We start from the raw sequence: 24,178 nt of genomic DNA, 5'->3' as shown, positions 1-24,178 counted from the left end.
AACTTCAATTAGTGTTAACTTAGAGTGTAACTAAATACATTATCCTAAAATAATTACCAACGGTACAGTGTCGTCCATAACATATGTGACTTGTATTTAGCAGCCTTGGTTTGAAAGAGTCTCAAACAAGAAAATAGACACAGGACCTATTTTTTCAGTATGATCTGTTTTCAACCACACAGATGTAATTAACAATAAATTTCTTTTGTCTTTTGGGGGCACAGGCTGTTATTAGTTATGTACAACAAGGTCCAATGTCTTGGCATGATATACCTAGAGCCTCCATGATATGACTGAAGTGATGCTTCATCTTGGGCCTCATATCCCACACTTCAATTCTACTGTTTTTCTTTTTCATTTTATTTTTTTTTTAAGAGTTGGATAAACCAAGGTGTTTTTTTTTTTAATTAAATTGATTGGGTGACATTGGTTAATAAATTGACATAGGTTTCAGGTGTACCAGTCTATAATGCATCATCTGTATACAGTATTATATGTTCACCACCTCAAGTTGTCTCCTTCCATCACCATTTATCCCCACTCTACCCAGTTCTGCCTCCCCCCACTCTCTATCTCTCTGATGATCACCATAATGTTGTCTGTGTCTTTGAGGTTTTTCTTTTTTGCTTAATCCCTTCACCTTTTTCACCCAGCTCTCAAACCCGCTCCTCTCTGACGGCTGTCAGTCTGTTCTCTGTCTCTATGAGTGTTTCTATTTTGTTTGTTAGTTTATTTTGTTCATTAGTCCACATATAAGTGAACTGATATGGTACTTGTCTTTCTTTGAATTTTTTTTTTTCACTCCGCATAATACTCTCCAGCTCATCTGTGCTGTCACAAAAGGTAAGATTTCCTATTTCTTTATGGCTGAGAAGTATTTCATTCATAGCTGGAAGAGATGGGAAGATTTATTTCCAGTATGAGCAAGAGCTGTAGCCTGGGAGCAATGTTGTTGTTTGGGTGAGCAAAGCCACTACTGAACCACAGTCCAGAGGGGATGAAAGCATGTGGAAGTGGAGGGAAAAAATAGCCAGATCTCTCTTTCTTCCTGCCCTCTAGTCTTCTCTTGGTGCCTCCCATTGGCCAACCTCAGTTGACCTCTCTTTCTTCCTGCCCTCTACTCTTCTCTTGGTGCCTCCCATTGGCCAACCTCAGTTGCAAGTCAGAGCTTAGGGGACCATAGTGATGAAGAGAGCTCCAACACCAGCCCATGGGGCACAGAGCTGGGAGGGAAAAGGTGAGGAGTAGAAATAGAGGAACAACTGGAGACTATCCTGCACAGAACCCTTCCCTTGGTATAAACTGAGAAATATGAGCAGGTGTGGCTCAGTTAGGGGGGTATTTTAGCAGATAGCACTATAAAAACAAAAACAGAGAGGTGTAAAAAAAATGTTAAATTAGTGAAATTGGACATATTAGTCAATGGAAGAGAATAGAGAGCCCAGAAATAAACCCATGCCTTTATGGTCAATTAATATTTGGAGGCAAAAATTAAAAAGTAAAAAAGGGATAAAAAACATACAATGGAATAAGGATAGTTTATTCAATAAATCGTATTGGCAAAATTGAACAGATATGTGCAAAAAAAATAAAAGTAGACCACCTTCTTACACCATACACAAGAATAAACTCAAAATGGATTAAAGACTTAAATGTTAGACTCAAAATCATAAAAATTCTAGAATAAAATATATGCTGTAATAGCTCATACTTTTTTAAGGAATATTTTTTCTGATATATCTCTTGAGGCAAGGGAAACAAAAGAAAAAATAAACGAATGGGACTAAATCAAACTAAAATGTTTTTGCATAACAAAGGACACTATCAACAAAATAAAAAGACAACCCACTGAATGGGAGAACTTTTCATCAATGATACATCTGATAAAAGTTAATATTCCAAATTTATAAGAAACTTATAAAACTCAACACAAACAAACAACCCAATTAAAAATGGGAAAAGAGGCCCTGGCCGGTTGGCTCAGTGGTAGAGTGTCGGCCTGGCGTGCAGAAGTCCCAGGTTCGATTCCTGGCCAGGGCACACAGGAGAAGCACCCATCTGCTTCTCCACCCCTCCCCCTCTCCTTCCTCTCTGTCTCTCTCTTCCTCTCCCGCAGCCGAGGTTCCATTGGAGCAAAGATGGCCCGGGCGCTGGGGATGGCTCCTTGGCCTCTGCCCCAGGCGCTACAGTGGCTCTGGTCACAACGGAGCGATGCCCCGGAGGGGCAGAGCATCACCCCCTGGTGAGCAGAGCATCTCCCCCTGGTGGGCATGCCGGGTGGATCCCGGTTGGGCGCATGCAGGGAGTCTGTCTGACTGTCTCTCCCCGTTTCCAGCTTCAGAGAAATACAAAAAAAATAATAAAAAAAAAATGGGAAAAGACCTGAATAGACATAGATACTTCCCAAAGAGGACATACAAATGGTCAACAGACATATGAAAAAACACATAATGTCAGTAATCATCAGAGAAATGTAAGTTAAAACCACAATGAGATTTCACCTTACACCTGTCAGAGTAGCTATCATTTTGGGGAGGATTTGGAGAAATGGGAACCTTCATGCACTATTGGTTGGAATGCAGACTGGTGCAGCCACTGTGGAAAGGATTATGGAGTTACCTCAAAAAATTAAAAATGGAACTGCCTTGTGACACAGAGTTTCCACCTCTGGGAAGATATACAAAGAAACTGGAAACACTAATTTGAAAAAATATATGCGCCCCTCTGTTCATTGTAGTGTTATTTATAATAGCCAAGATTTGGAAGCAGCCCAAATGCTCATCAGTAGATGAGTGGATAAATAAGCTGTGGTACATTTACACAGTGTAATACTACTCAGCCATTAAAAAGAAAGAAATCTTACCCTTTGTGACAGAATGGATGGACCTGGGGAACATTATGCTAAGTGAGGCGAGCCAGTCAGAGAAAGCCAAGTACTATATGATTTCACTCATATGTGGACTCTAATAAAATATACCAACAAAAAAGAAACAGACTCCTAGAGACAGAGAACAGACCGACAGCTGTCAGAGGGGAGGGGATTTGAGGGCTGGGTAAAAAGGTGAAGGGATTAAGCAAAGAAGAAAAAACTCATAGATATAGACAGCAGTATAGTGATTGCGAGAGAGAAAGAGAGGTGAGAGGAGATAAAACAGGGTAAAGAGGGGATAAATGGTGATGAAAGAAGACTTGACTTGGGGCGGTGGACACATAATACAGTGTTCAGATGATGTGCTGTAGAATGGTATACCTGAAACGTATCTAATTTTACTAACCAATGCCAGAAAAAAATCATTTTCATTGAAAAAATAAATTTCATACTGAGGAGCCAAGGTCTAATTACTAGGGAAATTGTAGCAAAACTAGATGTGGTTCATATTTCAGGCCCTCTAATGATTAGTTACTTCTAATAAAATAATAGGTGTTAACAATAACTATGTAACAATTTTATTTCTATTCTATGTATAATTTTAATAAAATGAATATTTTAATAATAAAAGTTGTTATCTTTTGGAGCATATAATGGGGCTAATAAAATGTTAAATCTTGTTTTAAAACCACTTTAATTAACATTTGAAATTTATTTGGATAAACTGGAAGGTGTGGGTTAAAATGGGAACATATCTGTCTAAATACAGTGTGTCCATAAAGTCATGGTGCACTTTTGACTGGTCACAGGAAAGTAACAAAAGATGATAGAAATGTGAAATCTGCACCAAATAAAAGGAAAACTCTCCCAGTTTCATACCTATTCAGTGCAGTTCGATGTGGGCTCACCCACAGATTTTTTAGGGTTCCTTAGGTAGCTATGCCGTATAGCCTCTACAGACTCGTCACTGACTGATGGCCTACCAGAATGGGGTTTCTCCACCAAACTGCCTGTTTCCTTCAACTGCTTATCCCACCGAGTAATGTTATTCCTATGTGGTGGAGCTTCGTTATAAACACACCAATATTCACGTTGCACTTTGGTCACCGATTTGAATTTAGCGAGCCACAGAACACACTGAACTTTCCTCTGTACCGTCCACATCTCGACTGGCATGGCCGTGGGCTGCTCCGCTGTATACAGTGTTACGTCATCATCTGCGCATGCACACATGCTGCCACATCATTCTACAGAAATTGGAAGGGTTTTCTTTTTATTTGGTGCAGATTTCACATTTCTATTGTCTTTTGATGCTTTCCTGTGACCGGTCAAAAGTGCACCATGACTTTACGGACACACTCTATTTTCAAATACTTAAAGAAACTCCAGAAGAAAGATGGTGATGGAGTAGACAGATGTTCCAACTGCCACTTCCCAGGACCAAATTTGATTACAGTTTAATTTAAGAACAATCATCTGGAAAAACCAACTTTGGACTAAACTAAGAGGAATCTATAACCACGGATCACTGAAGAAGCCACACTGAGACTGGTAGGAGGGCGGAGACGCAGAAAGGGCTGACCCACTCAAAGAAGCGAACGGTGGCTGATGGTCCGGAGGGACTCTCAGGGCGGGGTAGGTTGCCCTGAAAGGTTTGGGTCTTCAGCCCCAGGCCCAGAGCCAAGCCCAGAGCCCCAAAGCCTAGAAGAGGTGCCTCAACAGCATTTAGTTGTGAAAAGAGCCGGGTTTCTGTCCACAAGAAAGAGACACAGCTCTTGGACCAGACTCCGTTTTAAAGGGCCCACGCAGAAAACCACGTTCACAGCCACTTACCCGGGGTTCTGGCGGCGGAGAGCTGAGAGGATTGGAGTTGTAGGAGTAGAGTGTAAAGTTGGAGGCCCAGGGAAACACTGTGGGGGACGGCCACCGAACCTCTGTGCTGAGTCATTCTCCAGTACTGCAGTCGCCATCTTTCTTGGGTGGTGCAATCCCCTCTGAGTGGCATCAGGTTGGAGAAAAGCAGCTGCTCCGCCCTCGGGAGTCTCTCCTACCGGTGGTGGCAATGGGTCATTCTGAGAGTCCAGGAAGCAGGGGCATGTCAGTGACTCAGTTCTCTGGTATTGAGACTGGAGCTCCCCCCTACACTCTCCCAAGTCTATGATTGATGCTTCCACTTCACAAAAGACTCAGTTGAAACTGTGGGTGGGCAGACCACACCAATGGGTCTCAGAGGCCACAGCCACCAGACTCCTCGGGCCTTACACTACTGAGATCTGTGAAAAAGTCTAGACAGACTGACACCTGGGGCCAAGGGGCGGAGCCACACCACCCTCTTCCTAACTGCTGAATTGCTGCAGGCTCTACTTTAGCAGAGGTTTTTTCAGCAGCTGAGCCCAATAAGCAGCCAGCAGACAGGCTGCAGGAGGTGAGACTCAGGAAAACTTGGCCATTTGAACAGACTTTCCCCCAGGACCAAAGTGAATAAAAGCCAACCTAGGAGTGCAGCTTGGTATTTCCATATACACCTGGGCCCAGCTGAGGCAGCCACAAACTCTGAATTGCTTGTAGCTCCAAGTAGGTTGCTGTGGGCCAGTCACAGGCAGTGTCTCCCACTGGTCTGTGCTGGGTTCCTGCTTGGGAGGCCCAGGGCTGGCACATCCAGGGGCTAACTGCAGAAAGCATTGGTTCAGGACCTAACAACCCTTGCTGGAGTGGTATCCTAAATAAAAGATCCTCACATCTAGCTCAGCTGAGGCGAGTTCCACTCTCTGTGATTAGCACTGGCACAGTAGCTCATGTGCATTGGATAAGGTGGAGCTTCACAGTCAGCTGGCCTAGGGGCTGGATATTTTGTCCAGCTAAATTAGATACCACAGGGGGAAGGGAGAGAGGCTTGGAGCATGGACATTTAAAGTGTGGGTCCCTGTGACGCTATTGTTGGATCTGGTCAAAGGGCTTAGCCACCTTCGGGAGGGGCACAGTCAGCCCCAGGAGAGGACTCTCAGTCTTCCTCCCTGAGACCAGGGTCTCAACAGCTGAAAGAACTTCTGCAGAAGGGACTGTTGACCACACTCGGTATGAACCTGCTGTTCACCTTGTTGGGAAAAAATAAAATTTGAATATCCAGCAGTAGCTGAGGGATCAAGCTCTGGAGTAGGGGCCACATTCCCTGTACTGAGCTCCTGACTAAGAGACTCCTGAAGTAGGGGGTCTCACAACCTGAAGTAGGGGGTATTCACAATGTCAGCTGCCCTAATCCACCAAGCATGCAACCTGTAGAGGTGTTGGTTGAGTGAGGCCAATCTGAACCCACACTACAGTCTTACTATAGAAGACTCTGTGGGAAGACCAGGCAGCTGCAAGAGGAGGAGGAGCAGCTAAAAAGTGGAGACAAATCTTACAGAGCTTGGGGCTTTTACAGAGCTGTGGTGATCTCTAAGCAGGAGGAAGTTGATCCTTTTACAAAGTTTGTCCCTTCCCACAGTACTCAGACAAAGAAAACAGAGACACAAACAGCAAAAAATGCAGTAGCTGCAAACTGGTAGCCCACAACAGGTTACAAATAACAGCTGACACCAACCCAAGAAGAACTAGAACCAACACTACTGGTAGTGGGTGGCAGACAGCACCAACCCTAGACTCAACTACCTAACAAGCAGCATACCCAAAGGTGGAGTATAGCAGGCACCAGACACTGCAGAGAATAAATACGCCCAACAGGACTGACATTGCACAGTATGTAATACACATATTCAAGCTTGACCTTAGAGCCAGCCTGCCTGAAGGGATAACTGTACCCACAAAAGAACCAACTTCATCTAATACTCACATACAACAAGAGGGAAAATAGTACCCTCAAGAAGCATTTCTAGAACAAGGAAAAGAAGAGGCCTGGAGGACAGTACCACCGAGCCCATCTTCTTCATAAATACCACAAAAAATTTTAATGTCAGACAGTGCTACTTAATACACAGACAAAATGGGCAGACAGAGAAATGCAACTCAAATGAATCAATAAGAGGAATCCCCAGAAGAAGAACTAAATGAGATGGAAGTAACCAAAATACCAAATGCAGAGTTTAAAACAATGATTTTTAGGATAATCAAGGATCTTAGATCAATAATGAATGGACATAATGAGCACCTAAATAAACAAATGGCAAGCATCAAAAAGGACATTGAAATCATAAAAAAGAATCGGTCAGAAATGATAAATACAATATCAGAAATGAAGACTAAACAAGAAGGAATGAATAGCAGCCTGGATGAAGCAGAAAATCAAATCAGCGATTTAGAGGACAAGATAAACAGAAGCATGGAAGCAGAGCAGTAAAATGAAAAGAGGCTCAGAAAGTCTGAGAAAACTCTAAGAGAGTTCTATGACAATATGAAGAGAAATAACATCCACATCCTAGGGGTTCCTGAAGGAGAAGAGAATGAACAAGAAATAGAAAACTTGGCCTGACCTGTGGTGGCACAGTGGATAAAGCGTCGACCTGGAATGCTGAGGTCACCGATTCAAAACCTTAGGCTTGCCTGGTCAAAGCATATATGGGAGTTGATGCTTCCTGCTCCTCCCTCCCCCTTCTCTCTCTCTCTCACTCTCTCTCCTCTCTAAAAATTGATAAAAGTAAAAAAAAATTAAAAAAAATAGAGAACTGGTTTGAAGAAATCATAGCTGAAAATTTCCCTAAATTGATGAAGGAAAAAGCCATACAAGTTCAAGAAGCACAGAAAGTTCCATTAAAGAGGAACTGAAGGAGGCCTACAGCAAGAAACATTATAATTAAAGTGTCAAAGTTAAGAGACAAAGAAAGAATACAAAAAGCTACAAGAGAAAAGCAGTTAATTATGTACAGAGAAGCCCCCATAAGGATGTCATCCAACTTCTCAACAGAAACACTTGAGGTCAGAAGGGATTGGCAAGAAATATTCAAAGTGATGCAGAACAAGAGCCTACAACCAAGACTTCTTTATCCAGCAAGGCTATTGTTTAAAATAGAAAGAAAAATAAAAAGCTTCCTAGACAAAACAAACAAACAAACAAAAAAAAAAAACCTCAAGAAATTCATTACAACCAAACCAGTACTGCACGAAATGTTAAGGGGCCTGCTTTAAAAAGAGCAAAGGAAAATAGAGAAAAAGAGGATTGTAGATTTAAAGAATAAAATGTCAATAAACAATTACATATCAATAATAACCTTAAATGTAAATGGGTTAAATGCTTCAATCAAAAGCCATAGAGTAGCTTCATGGATAAGAAAAGAGGACCCGTACATATGCTGTCTACAAGAAACTCAGCTCAGAACAAAAAATACACATAGACTAAAAGTGAAGGGGTGGAAAAAGGTATTTCATGCAAATGGAAATGAAAAAAAAGCTGGGGTAGCAATACTTATATTTGATAAATAGACTTTAAAACAAAGGCTATAATAAGGAATAAGGAAAGTCACTACATAATGATAAAGGGAGCAATCGAACAGGAGGATATAAACATTGTAAATATCTATGGGCCTATTATAGGAGCACCTAAATATATAAAGCAGATCTTGATAGATATAAAAGGTGATATCAACAGAAATACTATAATAGTAGAGGATTTTAATACCTCACTAACATCAATAGATAGATTCTCAAGAAATAAAATTAACAAAGAAACAGCAGCCTTAAATGACACACTAGATCAACTGGATTGAATAGAAATCTTCAGAACCCTTCACTCCAAAGCAGCAGGATAAACATTCTTTTCAAGTGCTTATGGTACATTCTCTAGGATAGACCACATGTTAGGACACAAAGTGAGTCTCAATAAATTTAAGAAGATTGAAATCATATCAAGCATATTTTCTGATCACATTGACAGAAATCAACTACAATAGAAAAACAAAAACATTCAAACACTTGGAGGCTAAATAGCATGTTATTAAACAATGAATGGATTAACCACAAGATCAAGGAAGAAATAAAAATTTCCTGGAAACAAATGAAAATGAACATATAACAACTCAAAATTTATGGGACACAGCAAAAGCAATCCAGAGAGGGAAGTTCATAGCATTACAGGCATACTTTAAGAAGCAAGAAAAAGATCAAATAAACAATTTAATCCTGCATCTAAAAGAACTAGAAGAAGACCAACAAATAAAGCCCAGAGGAAGTAGAATGAAGGAAATAATAAAGATCAGAGTGGAAATAAATGACATAGAGGCTAAAGAAACAATACAGAAGATCAATGAAACCAAGAGCTGTTTTTTTGAAAAGGTAAACAAGATTGATGAACCTTTAACCAGACTCTTCAAGAGAAAAAGAGAGAGAACTCAAATAAATAAAATTAGAAATGAAAATAGAGAAGTAACAACTGACACCACAGAAATACAAAGGATTGTAAGAAAGTACTATGAAGATCTGTATGCCAAAAAAATGGACAACCTAGGTGAAATGGATAAATTCCTAGAAACATATAATCTTCCAAAACTCAATCTGGAAGAATTAGAAAACCTAAACAGACTGATTACAACAAATGAAATTGAAACAATTATCAAAAAACTCCCAGCAAACAAAAGTTCTGGACCAGATGGCTTCACAGGCAAGTTTTACCAAATATTCAAAGGAGAACTAACACCTCTCCCTCTCAAGCTATTACAAAAAATTCAAAAGGAGAAAAGACTTCCAAGCTCCTTTTATGAGGCAAGCATAATCCTCATACCAAAACCAGGTAAAGACACTACAAAGAAAGAAAACTATAGGCCAATATCTCTGATGAACTTAGATGCTAAAATTCTCAACAAAGTATTAGCAAACTGGATCCAGCAATACATGAAAAAAGTCATACATCATGATCAAATGTGATTTATTCTGGGGAGGCAAGTCTGGTACAATATTTGCAAATCAATCAATGTGCTTCATCACATAAACAAAAAGAAGGATAAAAATCACATGATATATCAAGAGATGCAGAAAAAGCATTTAATAAAATTCAGAACCCATTTATGATCAAAATTCTCAGCAAAGTGGGAATACAGGAAACATACCTCAACATGATAAAGGCCATCTATGACAAATCCATGGCCAACATCCTAGTCAATGGGTGAAAATTAAAAGCAATCCCCTTAAGATAGGAACAAGGCAGGGGTGCCCCTTTTCACCACTCTTATTCAACATAGTTCTGGAAGTCCCAGCCACAGCAATCAGACAAGAGAAAGAAAAAGGGGCATCCAAATTGAAAAAGAATAAAACTATCATTATTTGCTGATGACATGATACAGTACATAGAAAACTGTAAAGTCTCAGTCAAAAACTACTAGACCTGATAAATGAATTGGGCAAGGTGGCAGGATATAAAAATAATAATCAGAAACCAGTGGCATTTTTATACACCAACAATAAACTGTCTGAAAAAGAAATTAAGGAAACAATCCCCTTCACTACTGAAACAAAAATAAAGTACCTAGGAGTAAATTTATCCAAGGAGGTAAAGGATTTGTATGTGGAAAATTATAAAACATCGATAAAAGAAATCAAGGAGAATACAAATAAGTGGAAGCATATACCATGTTGATGGATAGGAAGAATAAACATCATTAAAATATCTATATTACTGGCCCTGGCCGGTAGGCTCAGTGGTAGGCATTGGCCTGGTGTGCAGGAGTCCCGGGTTTGATTCCTGGCCAGGGCACACAGGAGAAGCACCCATCTGCTTCTCCACCCCTCCCCCTCTCCTTCCTCTCTGTCTCTCTCTTCCCCTCCCACAGCCAAGGTTTCACTGGAGGAAAGTTTGCCCGGGCACTGAGGATGGCTCTATGGCTCCTGCCTCAGGCACTAGAATGGCTCTGATTGCGGCAGAGTGACGCCCCAAGATGGGTGGAGCATCGCCCCTTGGTGGGCATGCTGGGTGCATTCCGGTCGGGTGCATGCGGGAGTCTGTCTGACTGCCTCCCCGTTTCCAGCTTCGGAAAAATACAAAAAAAAAAAAAAAAAAAAAAAAAAGACAAAGATAAAATATCTATATTACTCAAAGCCATCTATAAATTCAATGTAATTCCTATTAAAATACTAATGGCATACTTTAAGGATATAGAACAAATATTCCAAAAATTTATATGGAACCAAAAAAACCCAAAACACAAATAGCCTCAGCAATCTTGAAAATAAAGAATAAAATGAGAAGTATCACACTTCCTGATATCAAGTTATACTACAAGGCCATTGTACTCAAAACAGCTTGGTACTGGCATAAGAACAGGCATACAGATCAATGAAACAGAAGAGAGAACCCAGAAATAAACCCATATACTCAAAACAGCTTGCTACTGGCATAAGAAGAGGCATACAGATCAATGGAACAGAACAGAGAACCCAGAAATAAACCCATGGTCAATTGATATTTGACAAAGGAGGTAAGAGCATACAATGGAGCAAAGACAGTCTCTTTAATAAATGGTGTTGGGAAAACTGGACAGGTACATCCAAAAAATGAAACTAGACCACCAACTTACACCATTCACAAAAATAAACTCAAAATGGTAAGTCGTGAAACCATAAACATCTTGGAAGAAAACATAGGCAGTAAACTCTCCGATATCTCTCATAGCAATATTTTTGCTAATTTATCTCCATGGGCAAGTGAAATGAAGGACAGGATGAACAAATGGAACTACATCAAACTAAAAATCTTTAGCACAGCTAAAGACAATATGAGCAAAAGAAAAAGACAAACCACAAAATGGGAGAACATATTCACCAATATGTCTGATAAGGGGTTAATAACCAAAATTTATAAAGAACTTCTAAAACTCAACACCAAGAAGGTAAACAATCCAATTAAAAGACTGGCAAAAGAAATAAAAAGATTGGCAAAAGAACTGAATAGACACTTCTTCATAAAGGACATACAGATAGCCAATAGGCATATGAAAAAATGTTCAAGGTCACTAATCATCATAGAAATGCAAAATAAAACCACAATGAGATACCACCTCAGACCTGAGAATAAGGTCTCACAAAAGTACGTAGAGGGAAAAATTGTGAGTAAAGCCATTGCTATATTTTCCAGGGTGCTAAAAGTGTCTGGTAATCGGTTCCAGGCACTCCAAATTTCCTGTTCGTAGTGGCACTCCTCTTGATTCTCCAACTGGCACCTTTCCAGATTCTCAAGCTTTGACCTCAAGTCGACAAACACCTGAGCCCAGACGCTGTCTTGAAATTCTGCAAGTTGCATCTTATGTAAATTAAGATGGCTGCCGCTATTTCTAACGGCAGGAAACGGCACCCATAGCACAGGCCCTCGCCTCTCCCAGCCTCCCCTCACTTATCTCAGTAATGATGGTCAATTAGAAATCCACGACACCCCAGAACAGTAGATTGGATGATGGTTGCTGTGGTTATGTGGTTGCTGGTAATGGTGATTACAGGGCCCCCAGAGATGCATCCCCCCCCCCCCCCCCGTGGCATTCCGCTGCTCCCTGCTCCGCCGGCCGGAAGTGAGGTCAAAGATCCCCTAACGGCCTAACCGGAAGTCCCAGAACTAGACACTCTGTGTCAGAGTTCTGTTGTTTTGGCCTACAGACCTCTGGCACAGAGTGTCTGCACTACAGCAAATGTTTTATCCTCAGCTCCTGCACCTGGCCGTGCAGGAGCCAAAGATGAAACGTTCTTCTCGGCATGCGGCCCCATACTTCTCTGGTATACAGCCGATGCGGCCGTGTGTCATCGAAAATGGCTATGCATGTCAGTGCTGACACGCATGTCATAGGTTCGCCATCATGAACCTAAATTACTTGACATTCTTCTGAGCATAGGACTTGTATCTCCTCCCCCATTTCCATTAGGCACACTTCTCCAGAGAAACGGAATCAGTAGGCTACGTGTGTGTGTGTGTGTGCATACTGTATATGTAACTGCAGTGGAAGCCCTGACAGTTGACTTTTCTGTTTTTAATGCAAGTGTCTGACTCAAGCTTTCATTGTCAAGGCATCCGCTTGAAGGAAGGCTGCCTCCAGCAAGCACTTTGCCAGCTGCACAACTAGATCAAGAGCCTCCCCTCGCCCCATCGAGGCTCTTTGTTTTGGAGATCTTGATTTTCATAACTAACCATTTGATTTACTAGTATTTTCTCTTTCCATTCACTCTTATGTTTTAAATCCACCAAAAAGAGTGAGCCCATGAAAACCTCAGGAAAAGCAGAACCTCAGGCCCGTGTGTGTGTGTGTGTGTGTGTGTGTGTGTGTGTGTGTGTGTACATCCCTAACCTCAGTGGGTGCCTCCTGGTCTGCCTTGCATGCCAGAGGGCCTGTAAGTAATAAACTCATTTTTATTCAAAGTTTCCTAATGGTAAGGCATCTTGCAGTTGTAACAAGAATCTCAATCCAGTCTTAACATTGGTTTGGAATGGAGAGTTGTTTGTGGGAAGCTCAGTGAGGTCCAAGTGGGTACCAGCAGCCATTTCTAACATTACTATATATAGACAAAGAATTGCACAAAACTGTAACGCATTATGCTATGACCTCCTGATGGCTAAGACATCACTAGGCAATTGAAATTTTTCAGCTCCATTGTAATCTTACGGGACCACCATTGTATATGGGCCATCAGGAAATGCATGACTGTAGATTTATTTGAGTGGGGGTGAAGGAATAATCACAGTATAACTTTGAATAGTTTCCTACCTAGCTACTCCTTGCCACATATCCATATACCAGGAAAAAAAAGCCATTTTTCACAGAAATAGTATATTAAAGGCTTTTGCTGTGGTTTTCAGAGGTAGAATAACAACAAAAATATGAAAGATAGACCTTTTTTCTTCTTAAGATTCCCTAGACTATCCTTTTAATATAAAAACATAAAATTATACATACAGTATTTTAGTTCTCATTTTTCACTCAGTACTGTACTTTTTTAATATTAAAGGTAAAATTCATGATTCTTATTGTAAATAGGTTCACAGTTTAATATTAATTTAATTTCTGAATTCTTTTTCTTTTTTTTTTTTTTTTTTTTTTTGTATTTTTCCGAAGCCAGAAACCGGGAGGCAGTCAGACAGACTCCCGCATGCGCCCCACCGGGATCCACCCGGCACGCCCATGGGGGGGTGGTGTGCTCTGCCCATCCAGAGCGTCGCTCTGTTGCAACCAGAACCACTCTAGCGCCTGAGGCAGAGTCCACAGAGCCATCCTCAGTGCCCAGGCAAACTTTGCTCCAATGGAGCCTCGGCTGCGGGAGGGGAAGAGAGAGAGAGAGAGGAAGGAGGGGGAGGGGTAGAGAAGCAAATGGGCGCTTCTCCTATGTGCCCTGGCCGGCAATCGAACCCGGGTCCCCCGCACGCCAGGCCGATGCTCTACCGCTGAGCCAACTGGCCAGGGCCAATTTCTGAATTCTTAAATGAAGCCTGTGCCTCTTCATATCCTCTTGTTCTACCCTCAAAGGGGGGTGTTTGTCCTGAAACACTCACTTTTTCCCCCTAACTTGACTTAAAAGTGTTCTTCAGCCCTTTTATTCTCCAGAACAACCTAACTTGTAAATCACAAAGTAGCAAAATAATTCTGAGTAAGGACCTGCCTAGTCTAGGAGATCATGTTTATACAACCAAAGATACACATAGCAATAAGACATTTGTAATCTGGCCTATTGGAAGGCTACAATATGACAAAAGACTCTGCTTTCCATTATTTAAAAGGATTTTAAAAATAAAGAAAAAATAATTTATATGTCATTTTTAAAAGGCTACATTTCCATTATAACTGGGGGCCCAAGTAAAAAGCTAGTTTGGCAATCTTCACTTGACCTTTATAATATAGAATGTCTCCTTTTTATTGTATGACTTAGTTCTTTTTATTTCTTTGTAATCCATGGATGGGCCATCTCCTTTCTCCTGTTACAGTTCTTGCTTTTTAATTAGGCCAGTGCATGCTAATGCACAGCTGATTGTAGGGGAATAGTTGAAGTTTTATTTTAACTGCAATAAAATAGTCGTGCTAAATATTTGCAAAGGTCAAAATTTTCACATTAAATAGCACTTCTTTGGGGAATGAAAGGATATATTGGGTAACTTTTCATGTACCTAGCACTTGGTAGGTACTTGATAAATGTGTCAAGTGATGGAAACTGAATATATGTTTAAGTTGTCAGTTAATTTAGTTAAATATTTATTGTGTATATTTTTTGTGCCAGGAACAGTGTCATGGATAAAAAAAAACTTATAGGCTATGTTTGCCCTCAAATACCTCAGGGTCCAGAAGAAGAGATGTACTGCTTCTAAACAGGTATCTTCCATATAAGATGACAGTAAGAATAATAGTGGTATGCACAGCTGCGCTGAGAAAACAATTGGGGTTACCTAACCTAGACTTAGGGGTCAAGAATGGCTTAAAAATGAATTAATCCCTACCTGAGTAACAAAGGAACTCATGTCACTTGATGAATAGAACAAGGAGAGAGAGGGCAATGTAGGCAGTGAGAAGGCAAAAATAAAGGCACAGGGAGGTAAACGATAGAAAAGGCATCAATGAGAAGGGAGGACTGGAAAGGAAAAACATGGAGGGAGAAAGGTCAGTGAAGAACCCTGGAAGTCCAAATTGTTAGTCCAGGATGGAAATGCAGGAGGAGCTATAAGAAAGGGACGACCAGCATTTACTTTCTACTCTGTTTCTCTTCTCCCTTGGCAGGGACCTCAACACCTGCAGTTGACCTGGCTGGCTGTTAAGTCCATTGTGGTCATGGAAGAAGGAATAGTATTCAAAAGAAAAGAACCCCTGAGAGGTGGGCTCTTTCTCTCATCCATATACTCTGCCCTGTGTAGAAGTCACAGTTTCGTGAAGATCAAAGATCCCACTGAAATGCTCCTCTCCGGTGAGGGAGAGCTCCCCTCTGAATTGCTTTCATTTTGAATGGTTTTCCTCAGGTGGTTGCTTTCTGCCTGCCCTCAGTCTGGTCATTCTTTCCTGCTCCAATACAGCAAGAAACACTTGGGTAGAAACCTATCTCCAAAAGGATAAGACTCTGGGTCGAGTCTAGGGTAAAAGAAGTGGAATAGGCCCTGGCCGGTTGGCTCAGCGGTAGAGCGTCAGCCTGGCATACGGGGGGACCCGGGTTCGATTCCCGGCCAGGGCACATAGGAGAAGCGCCCATTTGCTTCTCCACCCCCACCCCCTCCTTCCTCTCTGTCTCTCTCTTCCCCTCCCACAGCCAAGGCTCCATTGGAGCAAAGATGGCGCTGGGGATGGCTCCTTGGCCTCTGCCCCAGGCGCTAGAGTGGCTCTGGTCGTGGCAGAGTGTTGCCCCTGGTGGGTGTGCCGGGTGGATCCCGGTTGGACGCATGCGGGAGTCTGTCTGACTGTCTCTCCCCGTTTCCAGCTTCAGAAAAATACAAAAAAAAACAAAACAAAAAAAGAAGAAGTGGAATAATCTTTTTACCTTGCTTCTAATCTAGGCCAAAATATAGATGGATATACAGATTCTCTAATATGATTTGGCCAAGATCAATACATAACAGAGTCAATGGATATTTGGGAAATAAATAGTAATGACATAAATATATCAAGGACTTATTTTTTTTTTCCCCCTCTATGTTCCAGACACTTTTGAAAGAACCAAAACAGATTTTCTCTCTTTTCCCCACATGAGGATTCTCTGGGTCTTTGTTGATTAAGGGAGCCATAAAGAGGGTAGGAGAGGTCATGCAGTGTGCATTATAATGAGGGCTATGTGATCACGTGACCAAAGTGAAGGGGAGGTGAAAGTCATTGGAGCTGAGGTCAAACAGCCATATCAAGTTAGGGTGTTGAATGGGTTTCCCATGTATAGGAGCTGGGATAGAGAGAAATCTAACTTTCAATCACCCGAGTCCTCAGATATTCTTAGAATAACCTGGGAAGAGTGCCAAGGAAGGTTAAAGGTTTATAAAACTGAAAGCATGAACTTTACTAAAAGAAGAGATTTTTGTTGTATGAATGTGGAATAAGTAAGACTGTTTGAAAGGATCCAGTATACGTTGTTTGCTTACTTACTACGTCCAGTGAGAATATACATGTTGTATCCTAGGTGTATAAGTTTGCTAGGGCTACTATAACAAACCCGGCGGCTTAAAACAATAAACTTACTGTCTCATAGTTTTCTAGTCTTGAAGTCTAAGATCAAGATCAAGATGTCCAAAGTGTGGGTTTCATATGAGGACTGTCAGGAAGAATCCGTACCATGCCTTGCTTTTAGGTTTTTGGGTTTCGCTGGTCTTTTAGGTCTTTGGGGCTCCTTGGCTTGTAAAAGAATCATTCTGCCGGCCCTGGCCGGTTGGCTCAGTGGTAGAGCGTCGGCCTGGCGTGCAGAAGTCCCAGTTCGATTCCCGGCCAGGGCACACAGGAGAAGCGCCCATCTGCTTCTCCACCCCTCCCCCTCTCCTTCCTCTCTGTCTCTCTCTTCCCCTCCCGCAGCCAAGGCTCCATTGGAGCAAAGATGGCCCGGGCGCTGGGGATAGCTCCTTGGCCTCTGCCCCAGGCGCTAGAGTGGCTCTGGTCGCGACAGAGCGACGCCCCCTGGTGGGCGTGCCGGGTGGATCCTGGTCGAGTGCATGCGGGAATCTGTCTGACTGTCTCTCCCTGTTTCCAGCTTCAGAAAAATACAAAAAAAAAAAAAAAAAAAGAATCATTCTGATCTCTGCCTTAATCTTCAAGTGGACTTTCCCCTGTGTCTGTGTATGTCTTAATTTCCCTTTTTCCATAAGGACACCAGTTATATTGGATTATTGCTCACACTAATGACCTCATCTTAACAAATTACATCTACAATAACCCTATTTCCAAATAAGGTCAAATTCTATGTTAGTAAGGGTTAGAACTCCCATTCATTTTTTGGAGGGTGGGGCACAGTGCAACCGTAAAACCATCTTTGTTTTATGTATTTAAAAACTATGAAAGGAAAAATATTCTCTTTGGCATTTGTTAGAACTATGACGTTATTTTTTAAGAGACATGACCAGGAAACTCAGATTATTTAAAAACCTACTTGCAGGCTAAACTAGCATCATTCGTCCGTATTCCATTCATCCACCCACCCTTGCCTTCACCACATGTATTCTTCCCACCTACTATATAAGCTTGCGATGATTAAGATATGGTTCATGTTCCTAAGAAATTCACAGTTTCAAGGAGGAAGCAGATATGTAAATAGTCACAGAACACCTGGCGATAAGTGCTGTGATAGGCTTTATTTCCTCATCAGCACCTCTATCTTCTAAGAAACTACTTAAACCTGCAATGTGAAACTTATGAATGGAAGTTGTAGGTCATTAGAGCAGGAGCCACAGAAGCATTTCTATAAGGCTGTTCAAATTCTATATCAGTACATTTTCCTCTGTGTTATTTTAAAACTGAAGAGTCTGTGAAAAGAGAATATTCATTGTGACTGAATGAGTGGCTATTTTGTTGATGCAAGATATAATTCAAATTTATATATACAGATTATAAACTGTCATGAATATATATATATATATTCCTAGAATTTCTCAACCTTGATCTTACTGACATTTTGACCTGAATATATATATTTAATTGTAAGGGGTTGTTCTGTGCATTTGTAGAATATTTTAGTAGCATCCGTGGCTTATACCCACTAGGTGCCAGTAGTATCCTCCTCTTTGTGACAGTTGCCCCCCAGTCTGTGACAACTGGACAATATTGCTGCAGTTGAGAACCACTAATGTATACTTGAACACCATAGTCCCATTGCATCTTATCTAGTTTAATGTGTGCAATGTTGATGGGGTTTCCTAGACAACCCACCTTTCTCTTACACTGAAGCAAGTAAATCTACTTTAGCTGATTATTGTTTTTTTTTCTGGAGAGGGAGATGTAGGTAAGTAACATCTATTCTTAAAAAATCATACTAATATCTAGCAACGTGGGCTAGTAACTTTAAGTAAGTTCTCTAAATATCTGTACAATGGACTAACATTTAGTGCAGAGAATGTGAGCAATGAAAAAAGTATAGAAAAGAAGGAGATAAGTTAGACTAGATTGGTTTCAGTGCTTATCACCTCAATGTAGGGAAAATTGCTGGGGCTTGTAAGAGGTGAATAAATTGGGCAAGAAGATCTTAGTCCTCTGGCCAGTGCCTCCTCAGGACCATTTTCTTTCTCCTTGCACCCCTGTCCGTATCCTATCAGCTTAACCTCAAGTTCTTAAAGGGATGCTCTGGCACTGCTGAGGCCTCAGGTCACCCTGCTTCTCACTATGTGCTATGGTCAGGAATATGACCGTTAGACCAGACACCCTTCCCAAGCCCAGTTGTGCAATCCTGTGAAGATGCTGGCATCTCTAGCTTTCAAAGTTGAGAAGACGTAGTTGACTATAAGAACTTGGCTGATTTGCTGACAACAGCCCTGGCACAAATAGTTTTCAACAGCAGTTATTTTACTGAGCTGAACTTTTTAAAGATATCAGATCATTACTTTTAAGTAGAAATACATAGTCTTAGTGAAGTAACGGGGCATAGCCTGTATTGAATTTTGATAGTTCTGGCATTTGGTTCAGCAGTAGCTTGACCCTGAGTTAATTAGTCTGACAATTCCTGCTGGCTGTTTAATCAAAATACTGCAACTTTCAACTTCATCAGTAATTTAGTTCATTTGTCTTTATTATGATTCCATGATTATTTCTGGTTGAAAGACTAGTATTTTTGATAATTGTAATTAGTGATGAATTGCAATATGTCTATATAAAGAATATGCTTTAGTATATCTATAATAACATCATGGGCTTTAAAAATAAATTTCTTTGAAGAAAGGAAGATAGCAACTGTTTCTCTAACACTTAAATTATTTTTCCTATGTTTTGAAAAAATAAAATTACCATCAATGATAAGAAAACATTCAATCTAAGACAAGAAAACACCATCTCTTTCCACCAAAAATAATTTTAATATTTTTTAAATTGTACAAATAACTTTATAAGAAGTATAAGAATCTTTTTGAAAGACATTCCTCCAGTCTACTTCCTTAACAAATCATTTATATTTTCCATTTTACCCCAATCTTGTTTGCATGCATAACCAATTTTATACAGTTGCAATTACAGAATAGATTCAATTTTGTATTCTGCTTTTTTCATTTAGCATTATTCTTCCATAATAATTTAAAGAGAGTTTTATTTATGGTTATTTCAAATGTAGAGAATATAATTTTCTAAACTGTACTTAAGTGCTCAATTTAAATATTTTAATGGCCAACCCAAATCACCAAATATATTCTAGATAAGGATACGTTATAGTTAATACTTCATATTGCAGGAAGCAACTTGCATATACATTAGATTAAAGTCAAATGTTATGTGCAAGTGGAAATGAGGACATTAAAGGCTGGTTGTTTTTATGTATTTGGAAATTTTTCTATAGTCAGATGTACTTCTAGAATTGGTTAGTCTGGCTGCTGAATTGTTATGCCCTGAACTAATTCAGCCAGTTGTAAAATTGTACCTTTCTGCAGATGACTTCACATGTGCACCTCATTTATACTTGAACTTGCTATAATTCAGATAGCATTATCCTAAATGATGTTAAGAATTGTTTATTTTCTGTGTCAGCGAAAAATGAGAAAAGGCCAACTACATTTCGCCTGAAGAGAGTCATGTCAGAATTGACATCTTGGCAGATACAAAAATGCAAGTAAGATATTTTAACAGGGCATACTAAAACTAATGAACTGCAGACCAATATCCACTTCCCCATTGTATTGAAGTGGCATCTACTGAATTTACAAATGTCAAAAGACATGCTTTATTAGTTGCTGCGAGAGTCCTGTTTCATTTTAGTTTATAAGTTAAAAACTAAATTTGCTTTCCTCTTGTGCAATTTTTAACCCTATTTCAAAATGTGGTGTGAGAACATAAATATTAAAAATTAATTGTTCTAATGTGGAATATTAAAAGAAAAAAGACTAGTTACCTCTCTTTATGTATTTATTAAAGAAACAAAATCTGAACAATATATTTTTTGTTTGACAAAGAAAGTAGTCTAGTGAGGTCTGTGATAAGCAATATCATGCTTTAATTTAAAAAGCTAATATGATGCTCAGATATTTTTAAACTATTAAGTTATTTGCGAGAGCTGGGGAAGACTATTTCCATTTAATTCACTGTCCATTAGCCCCTTATTAAAAATATGGTATCAAATTTTAATTTCTATATTCGTAAGATGATTTTGTTTTGCCCAGAGAATTTAAGGAAGACTAGTAGAATTGATGAAAGAGATATCAATTAGAATATTAAATCTGATTGGTTGTTTTTCCTAAAGAAGAAACTGAGATGCTTACTTATTACTCTCTTTAAGTGTATTGGCTATTATAATGGTCAACAGGAACAATGTCAATGAGTCGGTTCAATTTTATTTAGAATAGAAGTTCTCAAAGTATGGTCCTCAGGCCAGTAGCATAAACATCACCTGGGTATCTGTGAGAAACACAGTTCTCAGCGCCCATCTCCACTGACTGCATCAGAACCTCTGCAGACAGAGCCCAGAAATTACTTTTAACCAACCTCTGTGTGAGTCTGATGCTCATGGAAGTTTCTAAACTACTGTTTAGAAGTAGTTTAGGGACAAAAACAGATATTAAAAATAGAGATCAATTTCAAAAAAAATTTAAAAAAAATGCATGTGTTTGCTTTGACCTTTAAGAAGAATCTTCCTAAGTATTATGGTTATATTGTGCCAGTATATTAAGGGAAGTTTCAGTATTTCTAAGCATGTAGATACTTAGAAGAGAAACTGAGAATTGCTTTATTGAGTTTGACTTATTGTAATGTCATCAAGCCCAGGCTGTGCTCTGTATTTAGCTGTGTGTGCAGAGAGACACACACATTCTTGAGACAGCCTCAAGTGGAAGGGGTGCTGCTCCCTAATGGCTTAATTAGCTCCATCACTTCTCTATTGAAACATTAAAAATTTGCATGTCACTTTGTCTATTCTTCTTAACTTCCTCCCTCAACAGCCTCCAGGGATCTGTATAATTTCCATCCACTTGTTTTGGGAGAATAAATAGTTTTCAGTCTGTAGTTGTTCAGTTAATCAGATCTTTAAATTCCTTTCCTCTTTTTGATCCTGTAAAATAATGTATAGAAAGGCTTTGAAAGTGAAAAGCCACTCTTATTCAAATGTAAAGTGAAAATGTAAGAAACATTATTAACTTTCTCTCTCAATTTTTTTTTTTAATGTTCAGAAGATATGGGTCCCAAGATGAGAAAGGAAATGATTTTTTGCTCCACTGGCTTCCCCGGGGGCACCTGGGTTTACTTTTTGAGAATGGTTTAAATATTATATGCAGCTATATCCAGGTTCATGGTGACGGAAAGATGGGCTCAGTGGGGCAAGCACTAGGTATGTCCATCTGCTATGTTGGGGCTACTGGTTATAAACTCCTGTCCTTCTCTATTGGCAATATCTTGGTTTACCTGCAGCATGGCAGCCAGGAAGCCAGTGAATGTGTTCTCTGTGAATGAGTCTAGGAGGGCTGTCTGGGGATCAGAAAGGCTACTTTGTCATACCTGCTCCCCAACCCCGGTTCTCTATCCTGCATATGTCCCCTCCCCACAGCAACGATCACTTCCTAACATGCCATATTATTTGCTTATTCAGTTTATTTTTATGTCCTTAGTCCACGACGACGAGAGAGATTTCTGCTTGTTTGACTCACAGCTGTATCTTTCCTAGAGGCCACAGAAAACAGTGTGGACAAAGGAACAAAGAGGGCATTCAATAAATAGTCATTGAGTGCCTGAAGAATTTATGTCACATCATTCCTTCAAGAATTGTTCATTATGTGGTACACCTAAAACCCATATAATGCTATATGTCAATTATTTCTCAATAATAAAACAAAGAACTATTCATTAAGCATGGTTTTCTGTGTGTAGTGCTAAGGTAGATATTGGATAACAGATTCATCCTCATTCTCAGAGTTAACAGTTTAATGTCATCCTTATCCATGCTAGGTCCTGTTGCATTTTATTCACCCAGAGGATAAATGTGTCTATTACCATTGTAATTCTCTCCTATAACAAAGTGCTCCCCAGCCAAGGGCAGGACAGCGTAGCACCCCTCCCCCAGTGTAGTCTCCCGACCAGCAGCATGAGAAGTTGTTGGAAATACATCTCAGGCCATTCTAGAATATCAAGATCAGAAACTTTGTGTTTCAACAACCACTCCTGATGATTCTGATACACTCTCATTTGAGAAGGATTGTAACAGAGGACTGAATTCTAAAGCTCTCAAGTGAATACCTTAGACAAAGAAATTGGGGCTACTGATAATTCAACTATTCAATTCATTTTGTGTGACACACACCATTTTCAATAACAAGGGTTCAAGAAAAGAAAAAGAATAAAAGGTGTTTGAACTAGTTTCCTATTGCTGTTGTATCAAATTACCACAAACAGTGGCTTAAAACAAACTGAACTTATTATGTTTCAGTTCTGGAGGTCAAAGGCACGATACATGCTTCATTGGGCTAAGACCAAGAGGCTCAAGGCAGCTCTGACTTTTCCAGGTTATAGAAACTCTGCATTCCTTGGTTTGTGGCCCTTTCTTCCATTTTCAAAGTCAGCAGCTCTCTGACTCTGACCTTCTTGCCTTCCTATTTCACTTATGAAGACCCTTGTGACTACATTGGGACCACTTAGATAATGCAGGATTACCTCTCTGTCTCAATAACTTTCATGTAATAACATCTACACAGTCTTTTTTGCTATGCAAGGTACAATATTCACAGGTTTCAGGGATTTAGGACATGGGCATCTTTGGGAACCATTATTCTGACTGCTACGGTGTTCCCTGGGTGGACTAAAATACCGGACAGTTCATGTCTTGAGAAAGGGTGACTTTAGAATGTCAAAGCAATTGCTTGAGGAGTGACAAGAAGTAGCAATTACAGAAAGTTAGACAGAAGGAGGGTCTTTAAGATCTATTAAAATCCATTAGAAAGAAAACATTTTATGTAGTTAGTAATAAAAAAAATAGATACTTATATCCATTACATTTATAGTGACTGAAACTACAGTTCTATGGGAGGATGGGATAGTAGTTCACTTCTGGGCAGCCATAGCTGAGATTCTTGAGGGGTTTTGGGAAGACACCTCTCATCTAAAATACTTTTATTGACAACATCAGTGAGCTATTTATTTGTACATTTTTGTCTTTGAAGTGGAGAAACCTCTAGAGAGAGCCATCTCTAATTAAGGCCTGAGACAGTTTTTTGCTTTAACATAATCTGTATGTGAAATTCAGATAAAATGGACTTGATTGAGTGCCTGGAAGAAGTATTAGCCACAAACAGGA

This window comes from Saccopteryx leptura, chromosome 11, assembly GCF_036850995.1.
Source record: "Saccopteryx leptura isolate mSacLep1 chromosome 11, mSacLep1_pri_phased_curated, whole genome shotgun sequence".
In the NCBI taxonomy this organism is placed as follows: Eukaryota; Metazoa; Chordata; class Mammalia; order Chiroptera; family Emballonuridae; genus Saccopteryx; species Saccopteryx leptura.
Note: the sequence above shows the minus strand (reverse complement) of the source record.